Below are 10,508 nucleotides of genomic sequence, written 5' to 3'. Positions count from 1 at the left end.
AAGTCCTCGTGTTGCATCCCCTTTAGCCGTTTTTTCGCAATTCCTTATTTTTTTTTTAATTTCTTAGAAGCCTCGGATGAATACGAAGTGAACTACAAAGTTGAAGACAAAAATAAAGTAATTGCACGCTTGTTTGCCGTTTTTTCGCAATTCCTTATTTTTTTTTTTAATTTCTTAGTTTAACGCATATTATGTTTTAACCCGCATAACTTTACGGATGCGATCATACCATCACTAATGCACCGGATCCCATCAGAACTCCGCAGTTAAGTGTGCTTGGGCGAGAGTAGTACTAGGATGGGTGACCTCCTGGGAAGTCCTCGTGTTGCATCCCCTTTTGCCGTTTTTTCGCAATTCCTTATTTTTTTTTAATTTCTTAGAAGCCTCGGATGAATACGAAGTGAACTACAAAGTTGAAGACAAAAATAAAGTAATTGCACGCTTGTTTGCCGTTTTTTCGCAATTCCTTATTTTTTTTTTAATTTCTTAGTTTAACGCATATTATGTTTTAACCCGCATAACCTTACGGATGCGATCATACCAGCACTAATGCACCGGATCCCATCAGAACTCCGCAGTTAAGTGTGCTTGGGCGAGAGTAGTACTAGGATGGGTGACCTCCTGGGAAGTCCTCGTGTTGCATCCCCTTTAGCCGTTTTTTCGCAATTCCTTATTTTTTTTTTAAATTCTTAGAAGCCTCGGATGAATACGAAGTGAACTACACAGTTGAAGACAAAAATAAAGTAATTGCACGCTTGTTTGCCGTTTTTTCGCAATTCCTTATTTTTTTTTTTAATTTCTTAGTTTAACGCATAATATGTTTTAACCCGCATAACTTTACGGATGCGATCATACCTGCACTAATGCACCGGATCCCATCAGAACTCCGCAGTTAAGTGTGCTTGGGCGAGAGTAGTACTAGGATGGGTGACCTCCTGGGAAGTCCTCGTGTTGCATCCCCTTTTGCCGTTTTTTTCGCAATTCCTTATTTTTTTTTTAATTTCTTAGAAGCCTCGGATGAATACGAAGTGAACTACAAAGTTGAAGACAAAAATAAAGTAATTGCACGCTTGTTTGCCGTTTTTTCGCAATTCCTTATTTTTTTTTTTAATTTCTTAGTCTAACGCATATTATGTTTTAACCCGCATAACTTTACGGATGCGATCATACCAGCACTAATGCACCGGATCCCATCAGAACTCCGCTGTTAAGTGTGCTTGGGCGAGAGTAGTACTAGGATGGGTGACCTCCTGGGAAGTCCTCGTGTTGCATCCCCTTTTGCCGTTTTTTCGCAATTCCTTATTTTTTTTTTAATTTCTTAGAAGCCTCGGATGAATACGAAGTGAACTACAAAGTTGAAGACAAAAATAAAGTAATTGCACGCTTGTTTGCCGTTTTTTCGCAATTCCTTATTTTTTTTTTTAATTTCTTAGTTTAACGCATATTATGTTTTAACCCGCATAACTTTATGGATGCGATCATACCAGCACTAATGCACCGGATCCCATCAGAACTCCGTTGTTAAGTGTGCTTGGGCGAGAGTAGTACTAGGATGGGTGACCTCCTGGGAAGTCCTCGTGTTGCATCCCCTTTTGCCGTTTTTTTCGCAATTCCTTATTTTTTTTTAATTTCTTAGAAGCCTCGGATGAATACGAAGTGAACTACAAAGTTAAAGACAAAAATAAAGTAATTGCACGCTTGTTTGCCGTTTTTTCGCAATTCCTTATTTTTTTTTTAATTTCTTAGTTTAACGCATATTATGTTTTAACCCGCATAACTTTACGAATGCGATCATACCAGCACTAATGCACCGGATCCCATCAGAACTCCGCAGTTAAGTGTGCTTGGGCGAGAGTTGTACTAGGATGGGTGACCTCCTGGGAAGTCCTCGTGTTGCATCCCCTTTTGCCGTTTTTTCGCAATTCCTTATTTTTTTTTTAATTTCTTAGAAGCCTCGGATGAATACGAAGTGAACTACAAAGTTGAAGACAAAAATAAAGTAATTGCACGCTTGTTTGCCGTTTTTTCGCAATTCCTTATTTTTTTTTTTAATTTCTTAGTTTAACGCATATTATGTTTTAACCCGCATAACTTTACGGATGCGATCATACTAGCACTAATGCACCGGATCGCATCAGAACTCCGCAGTTAAGTGTGCTTGGGCGAGAGTAGTACTAGGATGGGTGACCTCCTGGGAAGTCCTCGTGTTGCATCCCCTTTTGCCGTTTTTTCGCAATTCCTTATTTTTTTTTAATTTCTTAGAAGCCTCGGATGAATACGAAGTGAACTACAAAGTTGAAGACAAAAATAAAGTAATTGCACGCTTGTTTGCCGTTTTTTCGCAATTCCTTATTTTTTTTTTAATTTCTTAGTTTAACGCATATTATGTTTTAACCCGCATAACTTTACGGATGCGATCATACCAGCACTAATGCACCGGATCCCATCAGAACTCCGCAGTTAAGTGTGCTTGGGCGAGAGTAGTACTAGGATGGGTGACCTCCTGGGAAGTCCTCGTGTTGCATCCCCTTTAGCCGTTTTTTCGCAATTCCTTATTTTTTTTTTAATTTCTTAGAAGCCTCGGATGAATACGAAGTGAACTACAAAGTTGAAGACAAAAATAAAGTAATTGCACGCTTGTTTGCTGTTTTTTCGCAATTCCTTATTTTTTTTTTTAATTTCTTAGTTTAACGCATAATATGTTTTAACCCGCATAACTTTACGGATGCGATCATACCAGCACTAATGCACCGGATCCCATCAGAAATCCGCTGTTAAGTGTGCTTGGGCGAGAGTAGTACTAGGATGGGTGACCTCCTGGGAAGTCCTCGTGTTGCATCCCCTTTTGCCGTTTTTTCGCAATTCCTTATTTTTTTTTTAATTTCTTAGAAGCCTCGGATGAATACGAAGTGAACTACTACAAAGTTGAAGACAAAAATAAAGTAATTGCACGCTTGTTTGCCGTTTTTTCGCAATTCCTTATTTTTTTTTTAATTTCTTAGTTTAACGCATATTATGTTTTAACCCGCATAACTTTACGGATGCGATCATACCAGCACTAATGCACCGGATCCCATCAGAACTCCGCAGTTAAGTGTGCTTGGGCGAGAGTAGTACTAGGATGGGTGACCTCCTGGGAAGTCCTCGTGTTGCATCCCCTTTTGCCGTTTTTTCGCAATTCCTTATTTTTTTTTTAATTTCTTAGAAGCCTCGGATGAATACGAAGTGAACTACAAAGTTGAAGACAAAAATAAAGTAATTGCACGCTTGTTTGCCGTTTTTTCGCAATTCCTTATTTTTTTTTTAATTTCTTAGTTTAACGCATATTATGTTTTAACCCGCATAACTTTACGGATGCGATCATACCAGCACTAATGCACCGGATCCCATCAGAACTCCGCAGTTAAGTGTGCTTGGGCGAGAGTAGTACTAGGATGGGTGACCTCCTGGGAAGTCCTCGTGTTGCATCCCCTTTTGCCGTTTTTTCGCAATTCCTTATTTTTTTTTTAATTTCTTAGAAGCCTCGGATGAATACGAAGTGAACTACAAAGTTGAAGACAAAAATAAAGTAATTGCACGCTTGTTTGCCGTTTTTTCGCAATTCCTTATTTTTTTTTTTTAATTTCTTAGTTTAACGCATATTATGTTTTAACCCGCATAATTTTACGGATGCGATCATACCAGCACTAATGCACCGGATCCCATCAGAACTCCGCAGTTAAGTGTGCTTGGGCGAGAGTAGTACTAGGATGGGTGACCTCCTGGGAAGTCCTCGTGTTGCATCCCCTTTTGCCGTTTTTTCGCAATTCCTTATTTTTTTTTTAATTTCTTAGAAGCCTCGGATGAATACGAAGTGAACTACAAAGTTGAAGACAAAAATAAAGTAATTGCACGCTTGTTTGCCGTTTTTTCGCAATTCCTTATTTTTTTTTTAATTTCTTAGTTTAACGCATATTATGTTTTAACCCGCATAACTTTACGGATGCGATCATACCAGCACTAATGCACCGGATCCCATCAGAACTCCGCAGTTAAGTGTGCTTGGGCGAGAGTAGTACTAGGATGGGTGACCTCCTGGGAAGTCCTCGTGTTGCATCCCCTTTTGCCGTTTTTTCGCAATTCCTTATTTTTTTTTTAATTTCTTAGAAGCCTCGGATGAATACGAAGTGAACTACAAAGTTGAAGACAAAAATAAAGTAATTGCACGCTTGTTTGCCGTTTTTTCGCAATTCCTTATTTTTTTTTTAATTTCTTAGTTTAACGCATATTATGTTTTAACCCGCATAACTTTACGGATGCGATCATACCAGCACTAATGCACCGGATCCCATCAGAACTCCGCAGTTAAGTGTGCTTGGGCGAGAGTAGTACTAGGATGGGTGACCTCCTGGGAAGTCCTCGTGTTGCATCCCCTTTTGCCGTTTTTTCGCAATTCCTTATTTTTTTTTTAATTTCTTAGAAGCCTCGGATGAATACGAAGTGAACTACAAAGTTGAAGACAAAAATAAAGTAATTGCACGCTTGTGGCTACGCCACAAGAGCTGTGTTCCAGACCCAAATACCTTCATTTGCTATTTTATTTACAATTTCAAATTTTTTAATTTCACCATAAAACTGCAAATATTATATATTTATTTATTGTGGTGGTCTCATAATTTTTAAAAATCATATCATATCATTTTGGTGGAACAAACAAGAAAATAGAAAGAAGAAAGATGAAAGAACTAGGAAGAAGGAAGAAGGAATAAAGAACAAAGAAGAAATATGAAAGAGGAGAGAGAAAAATAAGAATGGATGTCAGGGTGAAGTCGTGGATGCTGGATCATTTGCTGTGAAGCTGCCTATTATGTTTCCCTGTCTTCTCTCTGGGCTGATTCTGCATCAACATCCTAACATTTTGAGGGCTGATGAACCTCTAGGTAAGAAGCCTCTACCTGTCAAATTTGATTATCGCTTGAGTACTGGGACACATGTTCCAGACATTATGTTGTCTGCTGCTAGAGGAATTGCTAGTGCCAGTGGTACTAAGGCACCCGGGTCGAGCAAGGAGGACATTGTGGCTGAATTGCAGGAAATTTCAAAGACCCTGCAGGACACCATACATGCTTGCAAGGTGAGGAAGCTTAATGTTGATCAACTGATCAAGGCACTGACTGAGGTTCCTACTGTTGCTGAGGAAGAAGAGGTTGAAGAGGAAGCTGAGATTGCTGGGGATGAAAATGTTACTGTTGAAGAAGAGGAGGCTCAATATGACACTACTGGAGAAGAAGAAGAAGAGTATGATGAAGAAGAGGATGTAACTGGCTCTACCAGTTCTGCCACTGCTAGTGCATCTCTTTAAGTTTTTTTCTTTGGATGTATTTGATGAAGCCTGCTGGCTCTATGACTTTTACTCTTATGGTCTGTAATAATTTTGGACTTGGTTTATGTGCACTATGGTTAGCTACTATGGATGTTATGGATAAGTATGCTAGTTCTTCATATGATCTTCAATGCGCCTTTGCCAAATCGTGCTAATAAGGGGCAGTAGTGTAGCAGTATTTTCTGGTATGCAGTGATTTCTGATATGCTTGTTGTGTCTACTGTGAAGTGGTGTCGTTGTTATGGGTTATGGTTGTATGCCATGATAAACTCTGATCTAGTTTTTGTTACTGCACTTGGTTGTTCATAGTTGTTGTTAATAGCTATGTTTGTAAATGATGTTTAAGCTACCTTGATATACTCTGTTTGCTCTTATCTTGTGTTTCAAGCTGCAAGTTTTATTTTTTTTCAGAAGAGCTTTCTGGTAGTGGATTGTAGTAGCTAAAATTGACAAAGGGGGAGATTGTTGTTCCTTTGTTGTGATTGTTTGCATTTTAGCTAAGTGCGTTTTATGCCAACATGTCGGACAAGATGTTGTAACATCTTGCTATGACATTTGTACCTGGGAAACATTCTGTTACTTGGTAGATTGTGTGAAGCTTTGCATTGATTACATAGTCATCAAGTTAGGGTTATTGTGGAAGCTTCTATGCCCCATCAAGGGAGGTATCAAGTGTTGTTAAACCCGGTTCAAAAGGGTTTGATTTGGAGTTAATTGTGTAAGTTTGTGTCTGCACCTTAAATCACGGTTAGAAGATTCTGTGCAGATCTGTTACTAGTTTGTTACTGAAACAAGGCCTGGAAGACTACTACTTATAAAGACTCTATGTGCTTTCAAGCCCATCGAAGACAAGGACAGGAAGACTACTACTTATAAAGACCCAAGACCTAGATGCTAGGTGTGCTTCGTGTATTTTTTATTAGGGTTTTATTGAGTTCATACTGAGTGTTCTCTTAGTAGCTTTATGCCATTGTTGTAAGCTAAGAGTTGTGTTAGTTGTGTGATCTTAAGATCTGTCTTTGTACTCTCGTTAGAGTTCAATCACTGTGGAAGTGATTGAGAGTGAGAAAGTGAGATGGGCTCTTATACTTAGGGGGAGGACTAAGTAATAAGCCACGAGTAGAGATAGGTAGAAAAGGTAGTTGAACTGGGGCAGTTCTGTTGAGACCTTTGTGTACAATTTCTCTATAATAGTGGATTATATTTCTCGGGTGAAAACCCTCCAGACGTAGGTGATATTGCACCGAACTCGGTTAACAATCTCTTGTGTGATTTTAGTATTTCTGTCCTTTAACTTGCTTAATTGTTTGCTGTGATTTGTCTAATGTTATACAAGATGTCTTAGACATCTAGTAGAACATATGACCTACGGTTGCCAGAATTTCACATGTGATTCAGTCAACATCAATCATAGCAACAATAAAAAATCAACACATATGTCAGCCGAAGCCCTAGAAAACAGAGACACAAGTCTCAAGGTTTAACAACGGCCGAAGCCTCAGAAAACATTTTTCATTTCAGCTCAATCAACATCATCACAATCAAATAAGAAAGTCAAAGTTATCGACGCCTAAGTCATTAGCTAGCAAGTAAGTTGCCCTCACCTCCAAATTGTCGAGCTTCACGATGCAGGGCTCCTTCACTCGCTTCCAAGGTCTCCAAAACCAAACCTTTGCGCAAATATAACATCATTCAGTCAAAACCAAGTCGAAACAATCTAAATAGTATTAACTAACGTCAGAAAAACTATAAAAGTTTCAGAGTACGATAATCTAAGACGAAAGGACGAGTTTTAGCGAAAAATTATTTTCTCCCCCACCCACATTGTGCTCTCGGCCTTTCTCTCAATTTTAGCGTTCCTACGCTTTTTCTTCGATCTAATTTAATTCCTATATAATCTTAGGTCATAACTAGGGTAAAACAATGCTCGAAAAAATTATCGGAATTGAAATGCAAAAAGGGGTATTTGGGTCAAGATTTTAGGCTCAAAAAATCAAAATCAAAATTTTGAAAAATTAAACTGATAGGATTGTAGAGAATCCCATATAGCAACTAATCCTAAAGACACTAAGTTAAGTCGTGAATTTTTGGTTCAAAAAGCAATCTCATAGAGAAATGCGTTTTTGAGTTAGATTTTCAGATCTACGGGGACTCGGTGAAAATCTAAGCGCACCGCGGTGAATATGGAACGCAGGAAAGGTATAGATGATGATTGAAAGAAGAAAACGAATTAAAAAGGTATTTTTGCAAAGTGCTCAAAACTTTGAGCACAAAAAGACATAAAGAAACACAACGGAAAACAGAAACAGAGGCAAGAAGTATAGAGATTGCTTCGCTAGCAATCCAACGCAACCGGAATCAGGACGATCGGGCAAGAAGCTAGAATTTTCTCTCCTCCTCTCTCTCTACTCGCGGCTCTCTCTCTCTTTATATTGGTGGGAAATTAGATATTTTCTCATTTCCCTTCCTTTTATAGCGGAGGGGAAAAAAGGAAAAACGAAGATTTCGCGGATCCATTCGTCCTGGTTGGTACTTTCATCTGCTGATAATAAGTGAATATTTGGCAACAGAATGCCAAAACTCAAAAAGAGGTTCTTTAAATAGAAGAAAACAATTCAAATGCAGTATGGATCAAAATACGCCGGAAAACAACTTTTTGCAGTTGGCGTCGGATGAAGAAACTTCCTTCTGAAGAAAGATTGCAATCGTCGAAAGCTCCGAATAGAAAAACTCTTCATTCAGGGTCTTAATTAAAGTCCCAGAGAAGATAAAGCCTAGCTTCGACGGACTTCCGGGAAGCCTAACTTATCATGTTTACAGTCCAGAGTTCCGTAGCAAAACACTGGTCATGGGAAAAATACTCGAAGGTTCTTTCTAACAATTTTAATTTCGCTTAAACAGTGCTCTAGTAGCAGAAATATCCTTTTTCGGACACTCTCGACCTTAGAAGGGGGTAGAAATGGCTCGAGCTATCACTTAAATTTACTATAGTACCATCCTTAGTCATTTCCTGAACTTTCTTCTTCATTAAGTTATCCAAATCAGCAAACACTTGTTCATGTTCCTTTCACGATACAGCGAAACCTAAGCGTGAATAGGAATCTAATTTATTTAATCTATATCTAAAAACTTGGGTCTTACACTAATCGTCATAAAATAAGATCTATCCAAAATCATTGCTTGATCCTCACTTATTCCTTAAGAGTCTAACTAGGTGGTAAGCCATCAAGTCTAGTCCCATAGTGTAAATAGCACACAAATACATAAATCCTATGTGTAACACCCCGATTTCTCGAGTGTCACACAGAACACAAACGTTTCAGTTTCCGTAAAAAAAAATCGTCGTTCAATTAATTAATCTTTATTTACTGATAAAGATTCTTTTTACAAAAACTCTTCAATACTTAAGTTTACAAAACTCTTCAATTAATTAATCAACTCTTCCAATAAAAAGAAATAAACCAACAGAAACATTATCCAAAACCACAGACTAAGGTCCAAAATCAAATATCCTCTAAAATAAAACAAATTACAAGGTAGTTCAGTGCTACGCATCACTCGACCCGCAAAGGAAACGAAGATCACTCATAATCGGACTCCTCAAGCCACCCGCAATGTCTCTTCTCTGCTTCCTCAGGTTCAGATATTGTCGGTCCAAGCCACCCATCCGACTTCTTCCACTTCTTGACTGGAACCATGGCCTCAGGCTCATCATGGTTGACTTTCGACTCTGGCTCCGCTGGTGCAGCAGCTTCAACGACGGGCCGTACGACAGCAACCTCTACACCCTCGGAAGGATCCTCTTCCACGTCAGACAATTGTGGAGAATTTGACCCAGAGCCCTCATCACCAGGATGTAGGAAACGACAAGGCGGAAAAGGCATCTTCACCTTGCCCCACTCCATCGTCTGGGTTTCAACGATGTTCCCATGCCGATCGCGGCCAGTAATTGTAGCATTGCCGTCATATAATCGACGTACCTGACGAGAGTCGGTCTGTCAGGCATTGTCCTTCCCTTGGTGAGGTAGATCGATCGTCCACGAAGTTACCAAACTCTTGATCGTCACCGTTTGCCCCCCCCTCCCCGGGAATAACACATAACAGATAAACAGGGTCAGATCTCATGTTCAACATATAATCAATCACATTTCTCATAAAACAACAAGATTAAACGGGAATCTATAAGTCGCATCTTAGTTAGTCACCTAAGTTCAGTTAGGCTAACGTTCTCACCATTCACACAACCACCTCAACACCTTGGCCAATCACGATCATCCGCAGATGAACAATCAAAACGGGACACACAGTACAACCCAAGTCACATAGGGACACACAGTACAATGAATCACATCAAGAAAATTATTCATATTCAAACCTAGATGGATCTAGCATCATCATCATGTTCTTGGCGTTATACATGCCTCACAAATATAATAAAAATTCCAGTAGCAATTATCAATCATCAATAGCACAAAAGAATAAGAGAAAACCCACCGAAACCCTAAATGTTGGGTTCGGCCGAGAGCATTACTTGCTCTAGGCTTCCCCTTTTTTTTTATTCGAGTTGGCCACCCTCTAGGGACAATCATCCAGCAAGCATCTCATCATATTCATCAACAATTTAATCAATTTTAAGCATGTGAAATGGACTGGGCGAGACCCAGGGGCCCTCGCCCAGGGGCGCTTGCCTCAGGGCGGTGAGTGAGCCACGGAGTTTGGGCCTCCCCCGAGAGGCCCACTAAAAAACATGGAATTCAGGGACATTCTCTCTCTAAGCGGTTGCACGCTCTCTATCTCTCTCTAAATCCCCACGATTGCAATCCCTTCACTCTAGGTACCATACCTCACTTCTATGTTCTTGGATAGAACATTTGGCGCCGTCTGTGGGGATCGGTAGATTTCGATTCCCGGACTACGTGGATTGTGATTTCGTTGAGAGAAGTTTGATTTTATGTAGAATTTTCTTTGATTTTCGTATTTCCGGTTGAATTCCCGGTTTGTGATCGGAATTTGATGACGACGCGACGGAGATCTGGAGCAGAGATGCGGTTCCCCACCGCGTCGTGTAAGAGGAAGGCCGCGCCGAGAAGAGGTTCGTCGTGAACAACCTGAGCAATCGACTCCTCCTCCGCCTCCACCGCCGCCT

General features: G+C 39.8%; 14 non-coding genes across 14 annotated transcripts; all 14 read left to right on the top strand.

The window, feature by feature from the left end:
- The first annotated feature begins 215 nt into the window (after positions 1 to 215).
- On the top strand, positions 216 to 334 carry LOC130742076 (5S ribosomal RNA). The gene has a single exon (XR_009020944.1). It is a non-coding gene; the product is annotated as a 5S ribosomal RNA (ribosomal RNA).
- Positions 335 to 527: 193 nt separating this feature from the next.
- On the top strand, positions 528 to 646 carry LOC130741801 (5S ribosomal RNA). The gene has a single exon (XR_009020677.1). It is a non-coding gene; the product is annotated as a 5S ribosomal RNA (ribosomal RNA).
- Positions 647 to 841: 195 nt separating this feature from the next.
- Positions 842 to 960, top strand: LOC130742021 (5S ribosomal RNA). Its single transcript, XR_009020886.1, has one exon. It is a non-coding gene; the product is annotated as a 5S ribosomal RNA (ribosomal RNA).
- Positions 961 to 1,156: 196 nt separating this feature from the next.
- On the top strand, positions 1,157 to 1,275 carry LOC130742039 (5S ribosomal RNA). Its single transcript, XR_009020906.1, has one exon. It is a non-coding gene; the product is annotated as a 5S ribosomal RNA (ribosomal RNA).
- A 195-nt stretch (positions 1,276 to 1,470) lies between these two features.
- On the top strand, positions 1,471 to 1,589 carry LOC130742041 (5S ribosomal RNA). The gene has a single exon (XR_009020908.1). It is a non-coding gene; the product is annotated as a 5S ribosomal RNA (ribosomal RNA).
- A 194-nt stretch (positions 1,590 to 1,783) lies between these two features.
- LOC130742069 (5S ribosomal RNA) lies at positions 1,784 to 1,902 on the top strand. Its single transcript, XR_009020937.1, has one exon. It is a non-coding gene; the product is annotated as a 5S ribosomal RNA (ribosomal RNA).
- Positions 1,903 to 2,097: 195 nt separating this feature from the next.
- LOC130742089 (5S ribosomal RNA) lies at positions 2,098 to 2,216 on the top strand. Its single transcript, XR_009020957.1, has one exon. It is a non-coding gene; the product is annotated as a 5S ribosomal RNA (ribosomal RNA).
- Positions 2,217 to 2,409: 193 nt separating this feature from the next.
- Positions 2,410 to 2,528, top strand: LOC130741750 (5S ribosomal RNA). The gene has a single exon (XR_009020631.1). It is a non-coding gene; the product is annotated as a 5S ribosomal RNA (ribosomal RNA).
- A 195-nt stretch (positions 2,529 to 2,723) lies between these two features.
- On the top strand, positions 2,724 to 2,842 carry LOC130742099 (5S ribosomal RNA). Its single transcript, XR_009020967.1, has one exon. It is a non-coding gene; the product is annotated as a 5S ribosomal RNA (ribosomal RNA).
- A 197-nt stretch (positions 2,843 to 3,039) lies between these two features.
- LOC130741645 (5S ribosomal RNA) lies at positions 3,040 to 3,158 on the top strand. The gene has a single exon (XR_009020531.1). It is a non-coding gene; the product is annotated as a 5S ribosomal RNA (ribosomal RNA).
- A 194-nt stretch (positions 3,159 to 3,352) lies between these two features.
- LOC130741526 (5S ribosomal RNA) lies at positions 3,353 to 3,471 on the top strand. Its single transcript, XR_009020420.1, has one exon. It is a non-coding gene; the product is annotated as a 5S ribosomal RNA (ribosomal RNA).
- A 196-nt stretch (positions 3,472 to 3,667) lies between these two features.
- LOC130742218 (5S ribosomal RNA) lies at positions 3,668 to 3,786 on the top strand. Its single transcript, XR_009021064.1, has one exon. It is a non-coding gene; the product is annotated as a 5S ribosomal RNA (ribosomal RNA).
- Positions 3,787 to 3,980: 194 nt separating this feature from the next.
- LOC130742108 (5S ribosomal RNA) lies at positions 3,981 to 4,099 on the top strand. Its single transcript, XR_009020975.1, has one exon. It is a non-coding gene; the product is annotated as a 5S ribosomal RNA (ribosomal RNA).
- A 194-nt stretch (positions 4,100 to 4,293) lies between these two features.
- LOC130741994 (5S ribosomal RNA) lies at positions 4,294 to 4,412 on the top strand. Its single transcript, XR_009020861.1, has one exon. It is a non-coding gene; the product is annotated as a 5S ribosomal RNA (ribosomal RNA).
- The last annotated feature ends 6,096 nt before the right edge of the window (positions 4,413 to 10,508 follow it).

This window comes from Lotus japonicus, chromosome 2 (genome assembly GCF_012489685.1).
Source record: "Lotus japonicus ecotype B-129 chromosome 2, LjGifu_v1.2".
Lineage (NCBI taxonomy): Eukaryota > Viridiplantae > Streptophyta > Magnoliopsida > Fabales > Fabaceae > Lotus > Lotus japonicus.
Note: the sequence above shows the minus strand (reverse complement) of the source record. Positions and strands in the feature narration are given on the sequence as shown.